Raw genomic sequence first — 21,870 nt, 5'->3', positions numbered from 1 at the left:
TATGTGACTATGGAGCTGTTTGGTGATGTCGTCTATTACGGCCTTCATAGAAGCAACAGGAGATTGTTGCATCCATCTTGAACCCTCAGAACTACAGTGCTATGATGTCACTCACTTCCACAGGCCTTGCAGAGTGTAAACAACAACAACCCAGCTTTGTTGTGTATGTAACCATAGGGATTTGTGATGTCACCTAGAACCTTCACAGCAGCGACAGCTTTATGAGGAGCATCAGCACTGCTCTGCCTGAGCAGAACCATCACCGCCATAGGTTGTCAAATAACCCGGATTTAACCCACACAGGTAAGTCCAATGGGGTGCAGGCATGTCCTCTATGCTTACAGCTTCCCGTGGGTGTTGGTTTGATACCGTTTGGGGACAGCCAAGGAGGCATCTGCAGGCAACAAAGGTAGGTGTGTGCTTGTGTGTGTGTTTCCTATGCAGATCCTAAGCCCAGTGTCACATGCAAGTAGGAGGAGTAAGAAGGGTTCCTGGCAAATCCGGGTTATGGATTGCATTTAAAAAGGCCCCGTGGGAGTGCAATGGGCCCCTGTCTTGCTGCTTAGCAATAATGGTATGGGTTTAGGTTCTGCTGTGTGTACTGGTGGTTGACTGCCCCCCAGCCCAGAGTGTGCATGGAAAATTGTCTGGCAGCCTCCCTGACAGCAAGCAGTGATAGTGCCCATGAAGGGGACCTTTTTGGGCCCGCCCCTTTCACGGTTATCGCTTCTCGGCCTTTTGGCTAAGATCAAGTGTAGTATCTGTTCTTATCAGTTTAATATCTGATACGTCCCCTATCTGGGGACCATATATTAAATGGATTTTTGAGAACGGGGGCCGATTTCGAAGCTTGCTTCCGTCGCCCTATGCATTGACCCGATATGGCAGTATCTTCGGGTACAGTGCACCACCCCCTTACAGGGTTAAAAAGAAAGATTCCTACTTTCATTGCTACCTGCTTGCTGGCTAGCCAGCTAGCCAGCCCTGTGGGCCTTGCTGCTGCTGCAGCCAAAAAACAAAAGGTGGTGCTGCTTCTGCTGCTTCTGCTTCTGCTTGTGTCTGGCCCCTGTTGGAGCGTCCAGGCACAGGACTTCTGCTGCTGCTGACTAAATGGCCTCCTTAATTGGATCATTTGAGTAGCCAGCACACCTGTGCAGGTAGGGCATGACATGATAGGCAGCTGCCTTGATAGCGGGTGGGTGCTGAATGTTCCTAATTGACAAAATAAGATTAATGCTTATGAAGAAATATAAAATCTCATCCCTTCCCCAATATCGCGCCACACCCCTACCCCTTAATTCCCTGGTTGAACTTGATGGACATATGTCTTTTTTCGACCGTACTAACTATGTAACTATGTAACATAACATGTGGGGGGGGGGGGGGGGTCTCCTGGCTGTTCACACAGGTGTGTCATTGCTGTACATTGACCATGCATTGCTTCTGTGGTATTGCAAAGGCAAAGACAAATGCTTCCAGCCATCCATTGCACTAATGGATTGGTCATCAGCTGGCTGTCTATGTCCCGCATCAATATAGACCAAAGTACAGAGGGTTAGGCTATGCTATTGTGCACCTACCTGATGCATCAGAAGGTGCGAGGCCCTTGCTAAATTCTGTGCACAGACTTTGAGATCTATGCTTTAGACTGTATCTAAACCTGCTCCAACATGGACTGACATTCTGGCCTACTTTCAGCCGATGCGACTTGTCTGTCGCTGAACAGTCGCTTTTTATGTATTCAGCACCTATGTATAATGTTGTAAAAATGCTCTAGAAGCTAAAGTCGCAGAAATGTCACACATATTTGGCCTGCAACTTTCTGTGCGACAAATTCAGACAGGAAAAATCAGTATAAATCCTTAGAAAATTATCCCCCAGTGTCTCCATCTGCTGGCGGTATTGAATAAGCATTGCTGCACTGATGGGGTATGCATTAGACGAAAAAAAAGAAGAAAAAGAAGAATAATACGCCCAGAAAAGAGGCGAAAAAGGAGAAAAACGTAAAAAAACGTGAAAAAAAAGTAAGAGGAAGAGAAGGGAAAAAAAGGTGGAAATGGGTTTAAAAGTGATTTCGGCGGAGAAATATATATATATATATATATATATATATATATATATATGCGCACACACACACATAGATATAAACGTATTCTCCGTTGAGATATTGCAGCCGCTGCTGTGTCCAGGCCCAGGAGCCTTAGCACTGTGCTGTGATGTCACTCAATACCACTGACATCACTAGGTGTAAACAACATCTCTCCTTTGCTGTGTATGTGACTATGGAGCTGTTTGGTGATGTCGTCTATTACGGCCTTCATAGAAGCAACAGGAGATTGTTGCATCCATCTAGAACCCTCAGAACTACAGTGCTATGATGTCACTCACTTCCACAGGCCTTGCAGAGTGTAAACAACAACAACCCAGCTTTGTTGTGTATGTAACCATAGGGATTTGTGATGTCACCTAGAACCTTCACAGCAGCGACAGCTTTATGAGGAGCATCAGCACTGCTCTGCCTGAGCAGAACCATCACCGCCATAGGTTGTCAAATAACCCGGATTTAACCCACACAGGTAAGTCCAATGGGGTGCAGGCATGTCCTCTATGCTTACAGCTTCCCGTGGGTGTTGGTTTGATACCGTTTGGGGACAGCCAAGGAGGCATCTGCAGGCAACAAAGGTAGGTGTGTGCTTGTGTGTGTGTTTCCTATGCAGATCCTAAGCCCAGTGTCACATGCAAGTAGGAGGAGTAAGAAGGGTTCCTGGCAAATCCGGGTTATGGATTGCATTTAAAAAGGCCCCGTGGGAGTGCAATGGGCCCCTGTCTTGCTGCTTAGCAATAATGGTATGGGTTTAGGTTCTGCTGTGTGTACTGGTGGTTGACTGCCCCCCAGCCCAGAGTGTGCATGGAAAATTGTCTGGCAGCCTCCCTGACAGCAAGCAGTGATAGTGCCCATGAAGGGGACCTTGTTGGGCCCGCCCCTTTCACGGTTATCGCTTCTCGGCCTTTTGGCTAAGATCAAGTGTAGTATCTGTTCTTATCAGTTTAATATCTGATACGTCCCCTATCTGGGGACCATATATTAAATGGATTTTTGAGAACGGGGGCCGATTTCGAAGCTTGCTTCCGTCGCCCTATGCATTGACCCGATATGGCAGTATCTTCGGGTACAGTGCACCACCCCCTTACAGGGTTAAAAAGAAAGATTCCTACTTTCATTGCTACCTGCTTGCTGGCTAGCCAGCTAGCCAGCCCTGTGGGCCTTGCTGCTGCTGCAGCCAAAAAACAAAAGGTGGTGCTGCTGCTGCTTCTGCTGCTGCTTCTGCTGCTTCTGCTTCTGCTTGTGTCTGGCCCCTGTTGGAGCGTCCAGGCACAGGACTTCTGCTGCTGCTGACTAAATGGCCTCCTTAATTGGATCATTTGAGTAGCCAGCACACCTGTGCAGGTAGGGCATGACATGATAGGCAGCTGCCTTGATAGCGGGTGGGTGCTGAATGTTCCTAATTGACAAAATAAGATTAATGCTTATGAAGAAATATAAAATCTCATCCCTTCCCCAATATCGCGCCACACCCCTACCCCTTAATTCCCTGGTTGAACTTGATGGACATATGTCTTTTTTCGACCGTACTAACTATGTAACTATGTAACATAACATGGGGGGGGGGGGGGGGGGGGGGTCTCCTGGCTGTTCACACAGGTGTGTCATTGCTGTACATTGACCATGCATTGCTTCTGTGGTATTGCAAAGGCAAAGACAAATGCTTCCAGCCATCCATTGCACTAATGGATTGGTCATCAGCTGGCTGTCTATGTCCCGCATCAATATAGACCAAAGTACAGAGGGTTAGGCTATGCTATTGTGCACCTACCTGATGCATCAGAAGGTGCGAGGCCCTTGCTAAATTCTGTGCACAGACTTTGAGATCTATGCTTTAGACTGTATCTAAACCTGCTCCAACATGGACTGACATTCTGGCCTACTTTCAGCCGATGCGACTTGTCTGTCGCTGAACAGTCGCTTTTTATGTATTCAGCACCTATGTATAATGTTGTAAAAATGCTCTAGAAGCTAAAGTCGCAGAAATGTCACACATATTTGGCCTGCAACTTTCTGTGCGACAAATTCAGACAGGAAAAATCAGTATAAATCCTTAGAAAATTATCCCCCAGTGTCTCCATCTGCTGGCGGTATTGAATAAGCATTGCTGCACTGATGGGGTATGCATTAGACGAAAAAAAAGAAGAAAAAGAAGAATAATACGCCCAGAAAAGAGGTGAAAAGGAGAAAAACGTAAAAAAACGTGAAAAAAAGTAAGAGGAAGAGAAGGGAAAAAAAGGTGGAAATGGGTTTAAAAGTGATTTCGGCGGAGAAATATATATATATATATATATATATATATATATATATATATGCGCACACACACACATAGATATAAACGTATTCTCCGTTGAGATATTGCAGCCGCTGCTGTGTCCAGGCCCAGGAGCCTTAGCACTGTGCTGTGATGTCACTCAATACCACTGACATCACTAGGTGTAAACAACATCTCTCCTTTGCTGTGTATGTGACTATGGAGCTGTTTGGTGATGTCGTCTATTACGGCCTTCATAGAAGCAACAGGAGATTGTTGCATCCATCTTGAACCCTCAGAACTACAGTGCTATGATGTCACTCACTTCCACAGGCCTTGCAGAGTGTAAACAACAACAACCCAGCTTTGTTGTGTATGTAACCATAGGGATTTGTGATGTCACCTAGAACCTTCACAGCAGCGACAGCTTTATGAGGAGCATCAGCACTGCTCTGCCTGAGCAGAACCATCACCGCCATAGGTTGTCAAATAACCCGGATTTAACCCACACAGGTAAGTCCAATGGGGTGCAGGCATGTCCTCTATGCTTACAGCTTCCCGTGGGTGTTGGTTTGATACCGTTTGGGGACAGCCAAGGAGGCATCTGCAGGCAACAAAGGTAGGTGTGTGCTTGTGTGTGTGTTTCCTATGCAGATCCTAAGCCCAGTGTCACATGCAAGTAGGAGGAGTAAGAAGGGTTCCTGGCAAATCCGGGTTATGGATTGCATTTAAAAAGGCCCCGTGGGAGTGCAATGGGCCCCTGTCTTGCTGCTTAGCAATAATGGTATGGGTTTAGGTTCTGCTGTGTGTACTGGTGGTTGACTGCCCCCCAGCCCAGAGTGTGCATGGAAAATTGTCTGGCAGCCTCCCTGACAGCAAGCAGTGATAGTGCCCATGAAGGGGACCTTGTTGGGCCCGCCCCTTTCACGGTTATCGCTTCTCGGCCTTTTGGCTAAGATCAAGTGTAGTATCTGTTCTTATCAGTTTAATATCTGATATGTCCCCTATCTGGGGACCATATATTAAATGGATTTTTGAGAACGGGGGCCGATTTCGAAGCTTGCTTCCGTCGCCCTATGCATTGACCCGATATGGCAGTATCTTCGGGTACAGTGCACCACCCCCTTACAGGGTTAAAAAGAAAGATTCCTACTTTCATTGCTACCTGCTTGCTGGCTAGCCAGCTAGCCAGCCCTGTGGGCCTTGCTGCTGCTGCAGCCAAAAAACAAAAGGTGGTGCTGCTGCTGCTTCTGCTGCTTCTGCTTCTGCTTGTGTCTGGCCCCTGTTGGAGCGTCCAGGCACAGGACTTCTGCTGCTGCTGACTAAATGGCCTCCTTAATTGGATCATTTGAGTAGCCAGCACACCTGTGCAGGTAGGGCATGACATGATAGGCAGCTGCCTTGATAGCGGGTGGGTGCTGAATGTTCCTAATTGACAAAATAAGATTAATGCTTATGAAGAAATATAAAATCTCATCCCTTCCCCAATATCGCGCCACACCCCTACCCCTTAATTCCCTGGTTGAACTTGATGGACATATGTCTTTTTTCGACCGTACTAACTATGTAACTATGTAACATAACATGGGGGGGGGGGGGGGGGGGTCTCCTGGCTGTTCACACAGGTGTGTCATTGCTGTACATTGACCATGCATTGCTTCTGTGGTATTGCAAAGGCAAAGACAAATGCTTCCAGCCATCCATTGCACTAATGGATTGGTCATCAGCTGGCTGTCTATGTCCCGCATCAATATAGACCAAAGTACAGAGGGTTAGGCTATGCTATTGTGCACCTACCTGATGCATCAGAAGGTGCGAGGCCCTTGCTAAATTCTGTGCACAGACTTTGAGATCTATGCTTTAGACTGTATCTAAACCTGCTCCAACATGGACTGACATTCTGGCCTACTTTCAGCCGATGCGACTTGTCTGTCGCTGAACAGTCGCTTTTTATGTATTCAGCACCTATGTATAATGTTGTAAAAATGCTCTAGAAGCTAAAGTCGCAGAAATGTCACACATATTTGGCCTGCAACTTTCTGTGCGACAAATTCAGACAGGAAAAATCAGTATAAATCCTTAGAAAATTATCCCCCAGTGTCTCCATCTGCTGGCGGTATTGAATAAGCATTGCTGCACTGATGGGGTATGCATTAGACGAAAAAAAAGAAGAAAAAGAAGAATAATACGCCCAGAAAAGAGGCGAAAAGGAGAAAAACGTAAAAAAACGTGAAAAAAAAGTAAGAGGAAGAGAAGGGAAAAAAAGGTGGAAATGGGTTTAAAAGTGATTTCGGCGGAGAAATATATATATATATATATATATATATATATATATATATATATGCGCACACACACACATAGATATAAACGTATTCTCCGTTGAGATATTGCAGCCGCTGCTGTGTCCAGGCCCAGGAGCCTTAGCACTGTGCTGTGATGTCACTCAATACCACTGACATCACTAGGTGTAAACAACATCTCTCCTTTGCTGTGTATGTGACTATGGAGCTGTTTGGTGATGTCGTCTATTACGGCCTTCATAGAAGCAACAGGAGATTGTTGCATCCATCTTGAACCCTCAGAACTACAGTGCTATGATGTCACTCACTTCCACAGGCCTTGCAGAGTGTAAACAACAACAACCCAGCTTTGTTGTGTATGTAACCATAGGGATTTGTGATGTCACCTAGAACCTTCACAGCAGCGACAGCTTTATGAGGAGCATCAGCACTGCTCTGCCTGAGCAGAACCATCACCGCCATAGGTTGTCAAATAACCCGGATTTAACCCACACAGGTAAGTCCAATGGGGTGCAGGCATGTCCTCTATGCTTACAGCTTCCCGTGGGTGTTGGTTTGATACCGTTTGGGGACAGCCAAGGAGGCATCTGCAGGCAACAAAGGTAGGTGTGTGCTTGTGTGTGTGTTTCCTATGCAGATCCTAAGCCCAGTGTCACATGCAAGTAGGAGGAGTAAGAAGGGTTCCTGGCAAATCCGGGTTATGGATTGCATTTAAAAAGGCCCCGTGGGAGTGCAATGGGCCCCTGTCTTGCTGCTTAGCAATAATGGTATGGGTTTAGGTTCTGCTGTGTGTACTGGTGGTTGACTGCCCCCCAGCCCAAAGTGTGCATGGAAAATTGTCTGGCAGCCTCCCTGACAGCAAGCAGTGATAGTGCCCATGAAGGGGACCTTGTTGGGCCCGCCCCTTTCACGGTTATCGCTTCTCGGCCTTTTGGCTAAGATCAAGTGTAGTATCTGTTCTTATCAGTTTAATATCTGATACGTCCCCTATCTGGGGACCATATATTAAATGGATTTTTGAGAACGGGGGCCGATTTCGAAGCTTGCTTCCGTCGCCCTATGCATTGACCCGATATGGCAGTATCTTCGGGTACAGTGCACCACCCCCTTACAGGGTTAAAAAGAAAGATTCCTACTTTCATTGCTACCTGCTTGCTGGCTAGCCAGCTAGCCAGCCCTGTGGGCCTTGCTGCTGCTGCAGCCAAAAAACAAAAGGTGGTGCTGCTGCTGCTTCTGCTGCTTCTGCTTCTGCTTGTGTCTGGCCCCTGTTGGAGCGTCCAGGCACAGGACTTCTGCTGTTGCTGACTAAATGGCCTCCTTAATTGGATCATTTGAGTAGCCAGCACACCTGTGCAGGTAGGGCATGACATGATAGGCAGCTGCCTTGATAGCGGGTGGGTGCTGAATGTTCCTAATTGACAAAATAAGATTAATGCTTATGAAGAAATATAAAATCTCATCCCTTCCCCAATATCGCGCCACACCCCTACCCCTTAATTCCCTGGTTGAACTTGATGGACATATGTCTTTTTTCGACCGTACTAACTATGTAACTATGTAACATAACATGGGGGGGGGGGGGGGGGGTCTCCTGGCTGTTCACACAGGTGTGTCATTGCTGTACATTGACCATGCATTGCTTCTGTGGTATTGCAAAGGCAAAGACAAATGCTTCCAGCCATCCATTGCACTAATGGATTGGTCATCAGCTGGCTGTCTATGTCCCGCATCAATATAGACCAAAGTACAGAGGGTTAGGCTATGCTATTGTGCACCTACCTGATGCATCAGAAGGTGCGAGGCCCTTGCTAAATTCTGTGCACAGACTTTGAGATCTATGCTTTAGACTGTATCTAAACCTGCTCCAACATGGACTGACATTCTGGCCTACTTTCAGCCGATGCGACTTGTCTGTCGCTGAACAGTCGCTTTTTATGTATTCAGCACCTATGTATAATGTTGTAAAAATGCTCTAGAAGCTAAAGTCGCAGAAATGTCACACATATTTGGCCTGCAACTTTCTGTGCGACAAATTCAGACAGGAAAAATCAGTATAAATCCTTAGAAAATTATCCCCCAGTGTCTCCATCTGCTGGCGGTATTGAATAAGCATTGCTGCACTGATGGGGTATGCATTAGACGAAAAAAAAGAAGAAAAAGAAGAATAATACGCCCAGAAAAGAGGCGAAAAGGAGAAAAACGTAAAAAAACGTGAAAAAAAGTAAGAGGAAGAGAAGGGAAAAAAAGGTGGAAATGGGTTTAAAAGTGATTTCGGCGGAGAAATATATATATATATATATATATATATATATATATATACATATATATATATATATATATATGCGCACACACACACATAGATATAAACGTATTCTCCGTTGAGATATTGCAGCCGCTGCTGTGTCCAGGCCCAGGAGCCTTAGCACTGTGCTGTGATGTCACTCAATACCACTGACATCACTAGGTGTAAACAACATCTCTCCTTTGCTGTGTATGTGACTATGGAGCTGTTTGGTGATGTCGTCTATTACGGCCTTCATAGAAGCAACAGGAGATTGTTGCATCCATCTTGAACCCTCAGAACTACAGTGCTATGATGTCACTCACTTCCACAGGCCTTGCAGAGTGTAAACAACAACAACCCAGCTTTGTTGTGTATGTAACCATAGGGATTTGTGATGTCACCTAGAACCTTCACAGCAGCGACAGCTTTATGAGGAGCATCAGCACTGCTCTGCCTGAGCAGAACCATCACCGCCATAGGTTGTCAAATAACCCGGATTTAACCCACACAGGTAAGTCCAATGGGGTGCAGGCATGTCCTCTATGCTTACAGCTTCCCGTGGGTGTTGGTTTGATACCGTTTGGGGACAGCCAAGGAGGCATCTGCAGGCAACAAAGGTAGGTGTGTGCTTGTGTGTGTGTTTCCTATGCAGATCCTAAGCCCAGTGTCACATGCAAGTAGGAGGAGTAAGAAGGGTTCCTGGCAAATCCGGGTTATGGATTGCATTTAAAAAGGCCCCGTGGGAGTGCAATGGGCCCCTGTCTTGCTGCTTAGCAATAATGGTATGGGTTTAGGTTCTGCTGTGTGTACTGGTGGTTGACTGCCCCCCAGCCCAGAGTGTGCATGGAAAATTGTCTGGCAGCCTCCCTGACAGCAAGCAGTGATAGTGCCCATGAAGGGGACCTTGTTGGGCCCGCCCCTTTCACGGTTATCGCTTCTCGGCCTTTTGGCTAAGATCAAGTGTAGTATCTGTTCTTATCAGTTTAATATCTGATATGTCCCCTATCTGGGGACCATATATTAAATGGATTTTTGAGAACGGGGGCCGATTTCGAAGCTTGCTTCCGTCGCCCTATGCATTGACCCGATATGGCAGTATCTTCGGGTACAGTGCACCACCCCCTTACAGGGTTAAAAAGAAAGATTCCTACTTTCATTGCTACCTGCTTGCTGGCTAGCCAGCTAGCCAGCCCTGTGGGCCTTGCTGCTGCTGCAGCCAAAAAACAAAAGGTGGTGCTGCTGCTGCTTCTGCTGCTTCTGCTTCTGCTTGTGTCTGGCCCCTGTTGGAGCGTCCAGGCACAGGACTTCTGCTGCTGCTGACTAAATGGCCTCCTTAATTGGATCATTTGAGTAGCCAGCACACCTGTGCAGGTAGGGCATGACATGATAGGCAGCTGCCTTGATAGCGGGTGGGTGCTGAATGTTCCTAATTGACAAAATAAGATTAATGCTTATGAAGAAATATAAAATCTCATCCCTTCCCCAATATCGCGCCACACCCCTACCCCTTAATTCCCTGGTTGAACTTGATGGACATATGTCTTTTTTCGACCGTACTAACTATGTAACTATGTAACATAACATGGGGGGGGGGTCTCCTGGCTGTTCACACAGGTGTGTCATTGCTGTACATTGACCATGCATTGCTTCTGTGGTATTGCAAAGGCAAAGACAAATGCTTCCAGCCATCCATTGCACTAATGGATTGGTCATCAGCTGGCTGTCTATGTCCCGCATCAATATAGACCAAAGTACAGAGGGTTAGGCTATGCTATTGTGCACCTACCTGATGCATCAGAAGGTGCGAGGCCCTTGCTAAATTCTGTGCACAGACTTTGAGATCTATGCTTTAGACTGTATCTAAACCTGCTCCAACATGGACTGACATTCTGGCCTACTTTCAGCCGATGCGACTTGTCTGTCGCTGAACAGTCGCTTTTTATGTATTCAGCACCTATGTATAATGTTGTAAAAATGCTCTAGAAGCTAAAGTCGCAGAAATGTCACACATATTTGGCCTGCAACTTTCTGTGCGACAAATTCAGACAGGAAAAATCAGTATAAATCCTTAGAAAATTATCCCCCAGTGTCTCCATCTGCTGGCGGTATTGAATAAGCATTGCTGCACTGATGGGGTATGCATTAGACGAAAAAAAAGAAGAAAAAGAAGAATAATACGCCCAGAAAAGAGGCGAAAAGGAGAAAAACGTAAAAAAACGTGAAAAAAAAGTAAGAGGAAGAGAAGGGAAAAAAAGGTGGAAATGGGTTTAAAAGCGATTTCGGCGGAGAAATATATATATATATATATATATATATATATATATATATATATATATATACGCGCACACACACACATAGATATAAACGTATTCTCCGTTGAGATATTGCAGCCGCTGCTGTGTCCAGGCCCAGGAGCCTTAGCACTGTGCTGTGATGTCACTCAATACCACTGACATCACTAGGTGTAAACAACATCTCTCCTTTGCTGTGTATGTGACTATGGAGCTGTTTGGTGATGTCGTCTATTACGGCCTTCATAGAAGCAACAGGAGATTGTTGCATCCATCTAGAACCCTCAGAACTACAGTGCTATGATGTCACTCACTTCCACAGGCCTTGCAGAGTGTAAACAACAACAACCCAGCTTTGTTGTGTATGTAACCATAGGGATTTGTGATGTCACCTAGAACCTTCACAGCAGCGACAGCTTTATGAGGAGCATCAGCACTGCTCTGCCTGAGCAGAACCATCACCGCCATAGGTTGTCAAATAACCCGGATTTAACCCACACAGGTAAGTCCAATGGGGTGCAGGCATGTCCTCTATGCTTACAGCTTCCCGTGGGTGTTGGTTTGATACCGTTTGGGGACAGCCAAGGAGGCATCTGCAGGCAACAAAGGTAGGTGTGTGCTTGTGTGTGTGTTTCCTATGCAGATCCTAAGCCCAGTGTCACATGCAAGTAGGAGGAGTAAGAAGGGTTCCTGGCAAATCCGGGTTATGGATTGCATTTAAAAAGGCCCCGTGGGAGTGCAATGGGCCCCTGTCTTGCTGCTTAGCAATAATGGTATGGGTTTAGGTTCTGCTGTGTGTACTGGTGGTTGACTGCCCCCCAGCCCAGAGTGTGCATGGAAAATTGTCTGGCAGCCTCCCTGACAGCAAGCAGTGATAGTGCCCATGAAGGGGACCTTGTTGGGCCCGCCCCTTTCACGGTTATCGCTTCTCGGCCTTTTGGCTAAGATCAAGTGTAGTATCTGTTCTTATCAGTTTAATATCTGATACGTCCCCTATCTGGGGACCATATATTAAATGGATTTTTGAGAACGGGGGCCGATTTCGAAGCTTGCTTCCGTTGCCCTATGCATTGACCCGATATGGCAGTATCTTCGGGTACAGTGCACCACCCCCTTACAGGGTTAAAAAGAAAGATTCCTACTTTCATTGCTACCTGCTTGCTGGCTAGCCAGCTAGCCAGCCCTGTGGGCCTTGCTGCTGCTGCAGCCAAAAAACAAAAGGTGGTGCTGCTGCTGCTTCTGCTGCTTCTGCTTGTGTCTGGCCCCTGTTGGAGCGTCCAGGCACAGGACTTCTGCTGCTGCTGACTAAATGGCCTCCTTAATTGGATCATTTGAGTAGCCAGCACACCTGTGCAGGTAGGGCATGACATGATAGGCAGCTGCCTTGATAGCGGGTGGGTGCTGAATGTTCCTAATTGACAAAATAAGATTAATGCTTATGAAGAAATATAAAATCTCATCCCTTCCCCAATATCGCGCCACACCCCTACCCCTTAATTCCCTGGTTGAACTTGATGGACATATGTCTTTTTTCGACCGTACTAACTATGTAACTATGTAACATAACATGGGGGGGGGGGGGGGGGGTCTCCTGGCTGTTCACACAGGTGTGTCATTGCTGTACATTGACCATGCATTGCTTCTGTGGTATTGCAAAGGCAAAGACAAATGCTTCCAGCCATCCATTGCACTAATGGATTGGTCATCAGCTGGCTGTCTATGTCCCGCATCAATATAGACCAAAGTACAGAGGGTTAGGCTATGCTATTGTGCACCTACCTGATGCATCAGAAGGTGCGAGGCCCTTGCTAAATTCTGTGCACAGACTTTGAGATCTATGCTTTAGACTGTATCTAAACCTGCTCCAACATGGACTGACATTCTGGCCTACTTTCAGCCGATGCGACTTGTCTGTCGCTGAACAGTCGCTTTTTATGTATTCAGCACCTATGTATAATGTTGTAAAAATGCTCTAGAAGCTAAAGTCGCAGAAATGTCACACATATTTGGCCTGCAACTTTCTGTGCGACAAATTCAGACAGGAAAAATCAGTATAAATCCTTAGAAAATTATCCCCCAGTGTCTCCATCTGCTGGCGGTATTGAATAAGCATTGCTGCACTGATGGGGTATGCATTAGACGAAAAAAAAGAAGAAAAAGAAGAATAATACGCCCAGAAAAGAGGCGAAAAGGAGAAAAACGTAAAAAAACGTGAAAAAAAAGTAAGAGGAAGAGAAGGGAAAAAAAGGTGGAAATGGGTTTAAAAGTGATTTCGGCGGAGAAATATATATATATATATTTATATATATATATATATATATATATATATGCGCACACACACACATAGATATAAACGTATTCTCCGTTGAGATATTGCAGCCGCTGCTGTGTCCAGGCCCAGGAGCCTTAGCACTGTGCTGTGATGTCACTCAATACCACTGACATCACTAGGTGTAAACAACATCTCTCCTTTGCTGTGTATGTGACTATGGAGCTGTTTGGTGATGTCGTCTATTACGGCCTTCATAGAAGCAACAGGAGATTGTTGCATCCATCTTGAACCCTCAGAACTACAGTGCTATGATGTCACTCACTTCCACAGGCCTTGCAGAGTGTAAACAACAACAACCCAGCTTTGTTGTGTATGTAACCATAGGGATTTGTGATGTCACCTAGAACCTTCACAGCAGCGACAGCTTTATGAGGAGCATCAGCACTGCTCTGCCTGAGCAGAACCATCACCGCCATAGGTTGTCAAATAACCCGGATTTAACCCACACAGGTAAGTCCAATGGGGTGCAGGCATGTCCTCTATGCTTACAGCTTCCCGTGGGTGTTGGTTTGATACCGTTTGGGGACAGCCAAGGAGGCATCTGCAGGCAACAAAGGTAGGTGTGTGCTTGTGTGTGTGTTTCCTATGCAGATCCTAAGCCCAGTGTCACATGCAAGTAGGAGGAGTAAGAAGGGTTCCTGGCAAATCCGGGTTATGGATTGCATTTAAAAAGGCCCCGTGGGAGTGCAATGGGCCCCTGTCTTGCTGCTTAGCAATAATGGTATGGGTTTAGGTTCTGCTGTGTGTACTGGTGGTTGACTGCCCCCCAGCCCAGAGTGTGCATGGAAAATTGTCTGGCAGCCTCCCTGACAGCAAGCAGTGATAGTGCCCATGAAGGGGACCTTGTTGGGCCCGCCCCTTTCACGGTTATCGCTTCTCGGCCTTTTGGCTAAGATCAAGTGTAGTATCTGTTCTTATCAGTTTAATATCTGATACGTCCCCTATCTGGGGACCATATATTAAATGGATTTTTGAGAACGGGGGCCGATTTCGAAGCTTGCTTCCGTCGCCCTATGCATTGACCCGATATGGCAGTATCTTCGGGTACAGTGCACCACCCCCTTACAGGGTTAAAAAGAAAGATTCCTACTTTCATTGCTACCTGCTTGCTGGCTAGCCAGCTAGCCAGCCCTGTGGGCCTTGCTGCTGCTGCAGCCAAAAAACAAAAGGTGGTGCTGCTGCTGCTTCTGCTGCTTCTGCTTCTGCTTGTGTCTGGCCCCTGTTGGAGCGTCCAGGCACAGGACTTCTGCTGCTGCTGACTAAATGGCCTCCTTAATTGGATCATTTGAGTAGCCAGCACACCTGTGCAGGTAGGGCATGACATGATAGGCAGCTGCCTTGATAGCGGGTGGGTGCTGAATGTTCCTAATTGACAAAATAAGATTAATGCTTATGAAGAAATATAAAATCTCATCCCTTCCCCAATATCGCGCCACACCCCTACCCCTTAATTCCCTGGTTGAACTTGATGGACATATGTCTTTTTTCGACCGTACTAACTATGTAACTATGTAACATAACATGGGGGGGGGGGGGGGGTCTCCTGGCTGTTCACACAGGTGTGTCATTGCTGTACATTGACCATGCATTGCTTCTGTGGTATTGCAAAGGCAAAGACAAATGCTTCCAGCCATCCATTGCACTAATGGATTGGTCATCAGCTGGCTGTCTATGTCCCGCATCAATATAGACCAAAGTACAGAGGGTTAGGCTATGCTATTGTGCACCTACCTGATGCATCAGAAGGTGCGAGGCCCTTGCTAAATTCTGTGCACAGACTTTGAGATCTATGCTTTAGACTGTATCTAAACCTGCTCCAACATGGACTGACATTCTGGCCTACTTTCAGCCGATGCGACTTGTCTGTCGCTGAACAGTCGCTTTTTATGTATTCAGCACCTATGTATAATGTTGTAAAAATGCTCTAGAAGCTAAAGTCGCAGAAATGTCACACATATTTGGCCTGCAACTTTCTGTGCGACAAATTCAGACAGGAAAAATCAGTATAAATCCTTAGAAAATTATCCCCCAGTGTCTCCATCTGCTGGCGGTATTGAATAAGCATTGCTGCACTGATGGGGTATGCATTAGACGAAAAAAAAGAAGAAAAAGAAGAATAATACGCCCAGAAAAGAGGCGAAAAGGAGAAAAACGTAAAAAAACGTGAAAAAAAAGTAAGAGGAAGAGAAGGGAAAAAAAGGTGGAAATGGGTTTAAAAGTGATTTCGGCAGAGAAATATATATATATATATATATATATATATATATATATATATATATATATATATATATATATATATGCGCACACACACACATAGATATAAACGTATTCTCCGTTGAGATATTGCAGCCGCTTCTGTGTCCAGGCCCAGGAGCCTTAGCACTGTGCTGTGATGTCACTCAATACCACTGACATCACTAGGTGTAAACAACATCTCTCCTTTGCTGTGTATGTGACTATGGAGCTGTTTGGTGATGTCGTCTATTACGGCCTTCATAGAAGCAACAGGAGATTGTTGCATCCATCTTGAACCCTCAGAACTACAGTGCTATGATGTCACTCACTTCCACAGGCCTTGCAGAGTGTAAACAACAACAACCCAGCTTTGTTGTGTATGTAACCATAGGGATTTGTGATGTCACCTAGAACCTTCACAGCAGCGACAGCTTTATGAGGAGCATCAGCACTGCTCTGCCTGAGCAGAACCATCACCGCCATAGGTTGTCAAATAACCCGGATTTAACCCACACAGGTAAGTCCAATGGGGTGCAGGCATGTCCTCTATGCTTACAGCTTCCCGTGGGTGTTGGTTTGATACCGTTTGGGGACAGCCAAGGAGGCATCTGCAGGCAACAAAGGTAGGTGTGTGCTTGTGTGTGTGTTTCCTATGCAGATCCTAAGCCCAGTGTCACATGCAAGTAGGAGGAGTAAGAAGGGTTCCTGGCAAATCCGGGTTATGGATTGCATTTAAAAAGGCCCCGTGGGAGTGCAATGGGCCCCTGTCTTGCTGCTTAGCAATAATGGTATGGGTTTAGGTTCTGCTGTGTGTACTGGTGGTTGACTGCCCCCCAGCCCAGAGTGTGCATGGAAAATTGTCTGGCAGCCTCCCTGACAGCAAGCAGTGATAGTGCCCATGAAGGGGACCTTGTTGGGCCCGCCCCTTTCACGGTTATCGCTTCTCGGCCTTTTGGCTAAGATCAAGTGTAGTATCTGTTCTTATCAGTTTAATATCTGATACGTCCCCTATCTGGGGACCATATATTAAATGGATTTTTGAGAACGGGGGCCGATTTCGAAGCTTGCTTCCGTCGCCCTATGCATTGACCCGATATGGCAGTATCTTCGGGTACAGTGCACCACCCCCTTACAGGGTTAAAAAGAAAGATTCCTACTTTCATTGCTACCTGCTTGCTGGCTAGCCAGCTAGCCAGCCCTGTGGGCCTTGCTGCTGCTGCAGCCAAAAAACAAAAGGTGGTGCTGCTGCTGCTTCTGCTGCTTCTGCTTCTGCTTGTGTCTGGCCCCTGTTGGAGCGTCCAGGCACAGGACTTCTGCTGCTGCTGACTAAATGGCCTCCTTAATTGAATCATTTGAGTAGCCAGCACACCTGTGCAGGTAGGGCATGACATGATAGGCAGCTGCCTTGATAGCGGGTGGGTGCTGAATGTTCCTAATTGACAAAATAAGATTAATGCTTATGAAGAAATATAAAATCTCATCCCTTCCCCAATATCGCGCCACACCCCTACCCCTTAATTCCCTGGTTGAACTTGATGGACATATGTCTTTTTTCGACCGTACTAACTATGTAACTATGTAACATAACATGGGGGGGGGGGTCTCCTGGCTGTTCACACAGGTGTGTCATTGCTGTACATTGACCATGCATTGCTTCTGTGGTATTGCAAAGGCAAAGACAAATGCTTCCAGCCATCCATTGCACTAATGGATTGGTCATCAGCTGGCTGTCTATGTCCCGCATCAATATAGACCAAAGTACAGAGGGTTAGGCTATGCTATTGTGCACCTACCTGATGCATCAGAAGGTGCGAGGCCCTTGCTAAATTCTGTGCACAGACTTTGAGATCTATGCTTTAGACTGTATCTAAACCTGCTCCAACATGGACTGACATTCTGGCCTACTTTCAGCCGATGCGACTTGTCTGTCGCTGAACAGTCGCTTTTTATGTATTCAGCACCTATGTATAATGTTGTAAAAATGCTCTAGAAGCTAAAGTCGCAGAAATGTCACACATATTTGGCCTGCAACTTTCTGTGCGACAAATTCAGACAGGAAAAATCAGTATAAATCCTTAGAAAATTATCCCCCAGTGTCTCCATCTGCTGGCGGTATTGAATAAGCATTGCTGCACTGATGGGGTATGCATTAGACGAAAAAAAAGAAGAAAAAGAAGAATAATACGCCCAGAAAAGAGGCGAAAAGGAGAAAAACGTAAAAAAACGTGAAAAAAAAGTAAGAGGAAGAGAAGGGAAAAAAAGGTGGAAATGGGTTTAAAAGTGATTTCGGCGGAGAAATATATATATATATATATATATATATATATATATATATATATATATGCGCACACACACACATAGATATAAACGTATTCTCCGTTGAGATATTGCAGCCGCTGCTGTGTCCAGGCCCAGGAGCCTTAGCACTGTGCTGTGATGTCACTCAATACCACTGACATCACTAGGTGTAAACAACATCTCTCCTTTGCTGTGTATGTGACTATGGAGCTGTTTGGTGATGTCGTCTATTACGGCCTTCATAGAAGCAACAGGAGATTGTTGCATCCATCTTGAACCCTCAGAACTACAGTGCTATGATGTCACTCACTTCCACAGGCCTTGCAGAGTGTAAACAACAACAACCCAGCTTTGTTGTGTATGTAACCATAGGGATTTGTGATGTCACCTAGAACCTTCACAGCAGCGACAGCTTTATGAGGAGCATCAGCACTGCTCTGCCTGAGCAGAACCATCACCGCCATAGGTTGTCAAATAACCCGGATTTAACCCACACAGGTAAGTCCAATGGGGTGCAGGCATGTCCTCTATGCTTACAGCTTCCCGTGGGTGTTGGTTTGATACCGTTTGGGGACAGCCAAGGAGGCATCTGCAGGCAACAAAGGTAGGTGTGTGCTTGTGTGTGTGTTTCCTATGCAGATCCTAAGCCCAGTGTCACATGCAAGTAGGAGGAGTAAGAAGGGTTCCTGGCAAATCCGGGTTATGGATTGCATTTAAAAAGGCCCCGTGGGAGTGCAATGGGCCCCTGTCTTGCTGCTTAGCAATAATGGTATGGGTTTAGGTTCTGCTGTGTGTACTGGTGGTTGACTGCCCCCCAGCCCAGAGTGTGCATGGAAAATTGTCTGGCAGCCTCCCTGACAGCAAGCAGTGATAGTGCCCATGAAGGGGACCTTGTTGGGCCCGCCCCTTTCACGGTTATCGCTTCTCGGCCTTTTGGCTAAGATCAAGTGTAGTATCTGTTCTTATCAGTTTAATATCTGATACGTCCCCTATCTGGGGACCATATATTAAATGGATTTTTGAGAACGGGGGCCGATTTCGAAGCTTGCTTCCGTCGCCCTATGCATTGACCCGATATGGCAGTATCTTCGGGTACAGTGCACCACCCCCTTACAGGGTTAAAAAGAAAGATTCCTACTTTCATTGCTACCTGCTTGCTGGCTAGCCAGCTAGCCAGCCCTGTGGGCCTTGCTGCTGCTGCAGCCAAAAAACAAAAGGTGGTGCTGCTGCTGCTTCTGCTGCTTCTGCTTCTGCTTGTGTCTGGCCCCTGTTGGAGCGTCCAGGCACAGGACTTCTGCTGCTGCTGACTAAATGGCCTCCTTAATTGGATCATTTGAGTAGCCAGCACACCTGTGCAGGTAGGGCATGACATGATAGGCAGCTGCCTTGATAGCGGGTGGGTGCTGAATGTTCCTAATTGACAAAATAAGATTAATGCTTATGAAGAAATATAAAATCTCATCCCTTCCCCAATATCGCGCCACACCCCTACCCCTTAATTCCCTGGTTGAACTTGATGGACATATGTCTTTTTTCGACCGTACTAACTATGTAACTATGTAACATAACATGGGGGGGGGGGGGGGGTCTCCTGGCTGTTCACACAGGTGTGTCATTGCTGTACATTGACCATGCATTGCTTCTGTGGTATTGCAAAGGCAAAGACAAATGCTTCCAGCCATCCATTGCACTAATGGATTGGTCATCAGCTGGCTGTCTATGTCCCGCATCAATATAGACCAAAGTACAGAGGGTTAGGCTATGCTATTGTGCACCTACCTGATGCATCAGAAGGTGCGAGGCCCTTGCTAAATTCTGTGCACAGACTTTGAGATCTATGCTTTAGACTGTATCTAAACCTGCTCCAACATGGACTGACATTCTGGCCTACTTTCAGCCGATGCGACTTGTCTGTCGCTGAACAGTCGCTTTTTATGTATTCAGCACCTATGTATAATGTTGTAAAAATGCTCTAGAAGCTAAAGTCGCAGAAATTTCACACATATTTGGCCTGCAACTTTCTGTGCGACAAATTCAGACAGGAAAAATCAGTATAAATCCTTAGAAAATTATCCCCCAGTGTCTCCATCTGCTGGCGGTATTGAATAAGCATTGCTGCACTGATGGGGTATGCATTAGACGAAAAAAAAGAAGAAAAAGAAGAATAATACGCCCAGAAAAGAGGCGAAAAGGAGAAAAACGTAAAAAAACGTGAAAAAAAAGTAAGAGGAAGAGAAGGGAAAAAAAGGTGGAAATGGGTTTAAAAGTGATTTCGGCGGAGAAATATATATATATATATATATATATATATATATATATATATATGCGCACACACACACATAGATATAAACGTATTCTCCGTTGAGATATTGCAGCCGCTGCTGTGTCCAGGCCCAGGAGCCTTAGCACTGTGCTGTGATGTCACTCAATACCACTGACATCACTAGGTGTAAACAACATCTCTCCTTTGCTGTGTATGTGACTATGGAGCTGTTTGGTGATGTCGTCTATTACGGCCTTCATAGAAGCAACAGGAGATTGTTGCATCCATCTTGAACCCTCAGAACTACAGTGCTATGATGTCACTCACTTCCACAGGCCTTGCAGAGTGTAAACAACAACAACCCAGCTTTGTTGTGTATGTAACCATAGGGATTTGTGATGTCACCTAGAACCTTCACAGCAGCGACAGCTTTATGAGGAGCATCAGCACTGCTCTGCCTGAGCAGAACCATCACCGCCATAGGTTGTCAAATAACCCGGATTTAACCCACACAGGTAAGTCCAATGGGGTGCAGGCATGTCCTCTATGCTTACAGCTTCCCGTGGGTGTTGGTTTGATACCGTTTGGGGACAGCCAAGGAGGCATCTGCAGGCAACAAAGGTAGGTGTGTGCTTGTGTGTGTGTTTCCTATGCAGATCCTAAGCCCAGTGTCACATGCAAGTAGGAGGAGTAAGAAGGGTTCCTGGCAAATCCGGGTTATGGATTGCATTTAAAAAGGCCCCGTGGGAGTGCAATGGGCCCCTGTCTTGCTGCTTAGCAATAATGGTATGGGTTTAGGTTCTGCTGTGTGTACTGGTGGTTGACTGCCCCCAGCCCAGAGTGTGCATGGAAAATTGTCTGGCAGCCTCCCTGACAGCAAGCAGTGATAGTGCCCATGAAGGGGACCTTGTTGGGCCCGCCCCTTTCACGGTTATCGCTTCTCGGCCTTTTGGCTAAGATCAAGTGTAGTATCTGTTCTTATCAGTTTAATATCTGATACGTCCCCTATCTGGGGACCATATATTAAATGGATTTTTGAGAACGGGGGCCGATTTCGAAGCTTGCTTCCGTCGCCCTATGCATTGACCCGATATGGCAGTATCTTCGGGTACAGTGCACCACCCCCTTACAGGGTTAAAAAGAAAGATTCCTACTTTCATTGCTACCTGCTTGCTGGCTAGCCAGCTAGCCAGCCCTGTGGGCCTTGCTGCTGCTGCAGCCAAAAAACAAAAGGTGGTGCTGCTGCTGCTTCTGCTGCTTCTGCTTCTGCTTGTGTCTGGCCCCTGTTGGAGCGTCCAGGCACAGGACTTCTGCTGCTGCTGACTAAATGGCCTCCTTAATTGGATCATTTGAGTAGCCAGCACACCTGTGCAGGTAGGGCATGACATGATAGGCAGCTGCCTTGATAGCGGGTGGGTGCTGAATGTTCCTAATTGACAAAATAAGATTAATGCTTATGAAGAAATATAAAATCTCATCCCTTCCCCAATATCGCGCCACACCCCTACC

At 46.3% G+C, this 21,870-nt stretch overlaps 10 non-coding genes across 10 annotated transcripts; all 10 read left to right on the top strand.

Annotated features, from left to right (window-relative positions):
* Positions 1 to 722: 722 nt before the first annotated feature.
* On the top strand, positions 723 to 913 carry LOC130350292 (U2 spliceosomal RNA). The gene has a single exon (XR_008887438.1). It is a non-coding gene; the product is annotated as a U2 spliceosomal RNA (small nuclear RNA).
* A 2,082-nt stretch (positions 914 to 2,995) lies between these two features.
* On the top strand, positions 2,996 to 3,186 carry LOC130350290 (U2 spliceosomal RNA). The gene has a single exon (XR_008887436.1). It is a non-coding gene; the product is annotated as a U2 spliceosomal RNA (small nuclear RNA).
* Positions 3,187 to 5,290: 2,104 nt separating this feature from the next.
* On the top strand, positions 5,291 to 5,481 carry LOC130350279 (U2 spliceosomal RNA). Its single transcript, XR_008887426.1, has one exon. It is a non-coding gene; the product is annotated as a U2 spliceosomal RNA (small nuclear RNA).
* Positions 5,482 to 7,573: 2,092 nt separating this feature from the next.
* Positions 7,574 to 7,764, top strand: LOC130350289 (U2 spliceosomal RNA). Its single transcript, XR_008887435.1, has one exon. It is a non-coding gene; the product is annotated as a U2 spliceosomal RNA (small nuclear RNA).
* A 2,108-nt stretch (positions 7,765 to 9,872) lies between these two features.
* LOC130350267 (U2 spliceosomal RNA) lies at positions 9,873 to 10,063 on the top strand. The gene has a single exon (XR_008887415.1). It is a non-coding gene; the product is annotated as a U2 spliceosomal RNA (small nuclear RNA).
* Positions 10,064 to 12,154: 2,091 nt separating this feature from the next.
* LOC130350301 (U2 spliceosomal RNA) lies at positions 12,155 to 12,345 on the top strand. The gene has a single exon (XR_008887446.1). It is a non-coding gene; the product is annotated as a U2 spliceosomal RNA (small nuclear RNA).
* A 2,089-nt stretch (positions 12,346 to 14,434) lies between these two features.
* LOC130350288 (U2 spliceosomal RNA) lies at positions 14,435 to 14,625 on the top strand. Its single transcript, XR_008887434.1, has one exon. It is a non-coding gene; the product is annotated as a U2 spliceosomal RNA (small nuclear RNA).
* A 2,111-nt stretch (positions 14,626 to 16,736) lies between these two features.
* Positions 16,737 to 16,927, top strand: LOC130350287 (U2 spliceosomal RNA). Its single transcript, XR_008887433.1, has one exon. It is a non-coding gene; the product is annotated as a U2 spliceosomal RNA (small nuclear RNA).
* A 2,088-nt stretch (positions 16,928 to 19,015) lies between these two features.
* On the top strand, positions 19,016 to 19,206 carry LOC130350286 (U2 spliceosomal RNA). Its single transcript, XR_008887432.1, has one exon. It is a non-coding gene; the product is annotated as a U2 spliceosomal RNA (small nuclear RNA).
* A 2,088-nt stretch (positions 19,207 to 21,294) lies between these two features.
* LOC130350285 (U2 spliceosomal RNA) lies at positions 21,295 to 21,485 on the top strand. Its single transcript, XR_008887431.1, has one exon. It is a non-coding gene; the product is annotated as a U2 spliceosomal RNA (small nuclear RNA).
* Positions 21,486 to 21,870: the final 385 nt, after the last annotated feature.

Source organism: Hyla sarda, unplaced genomic scaffold, assembly GCF_029499605.1.
Source record: "Hyla sarda isolate aHylSar1 unplaced genomic scaffold, aHylSar1.hap1 scaffold_941, whole genome shotgun sequence".
Lineage (NCBI taxonomy): Eukaryota > Metazoa > Chordata > Amphibia > Anura > Hylidae > Hyla > Hyla sarda.
Note: the sequence above shows the minus strand (reverse complement) of the source record. Positions and strands in the feature narration are given on the sequence as shown.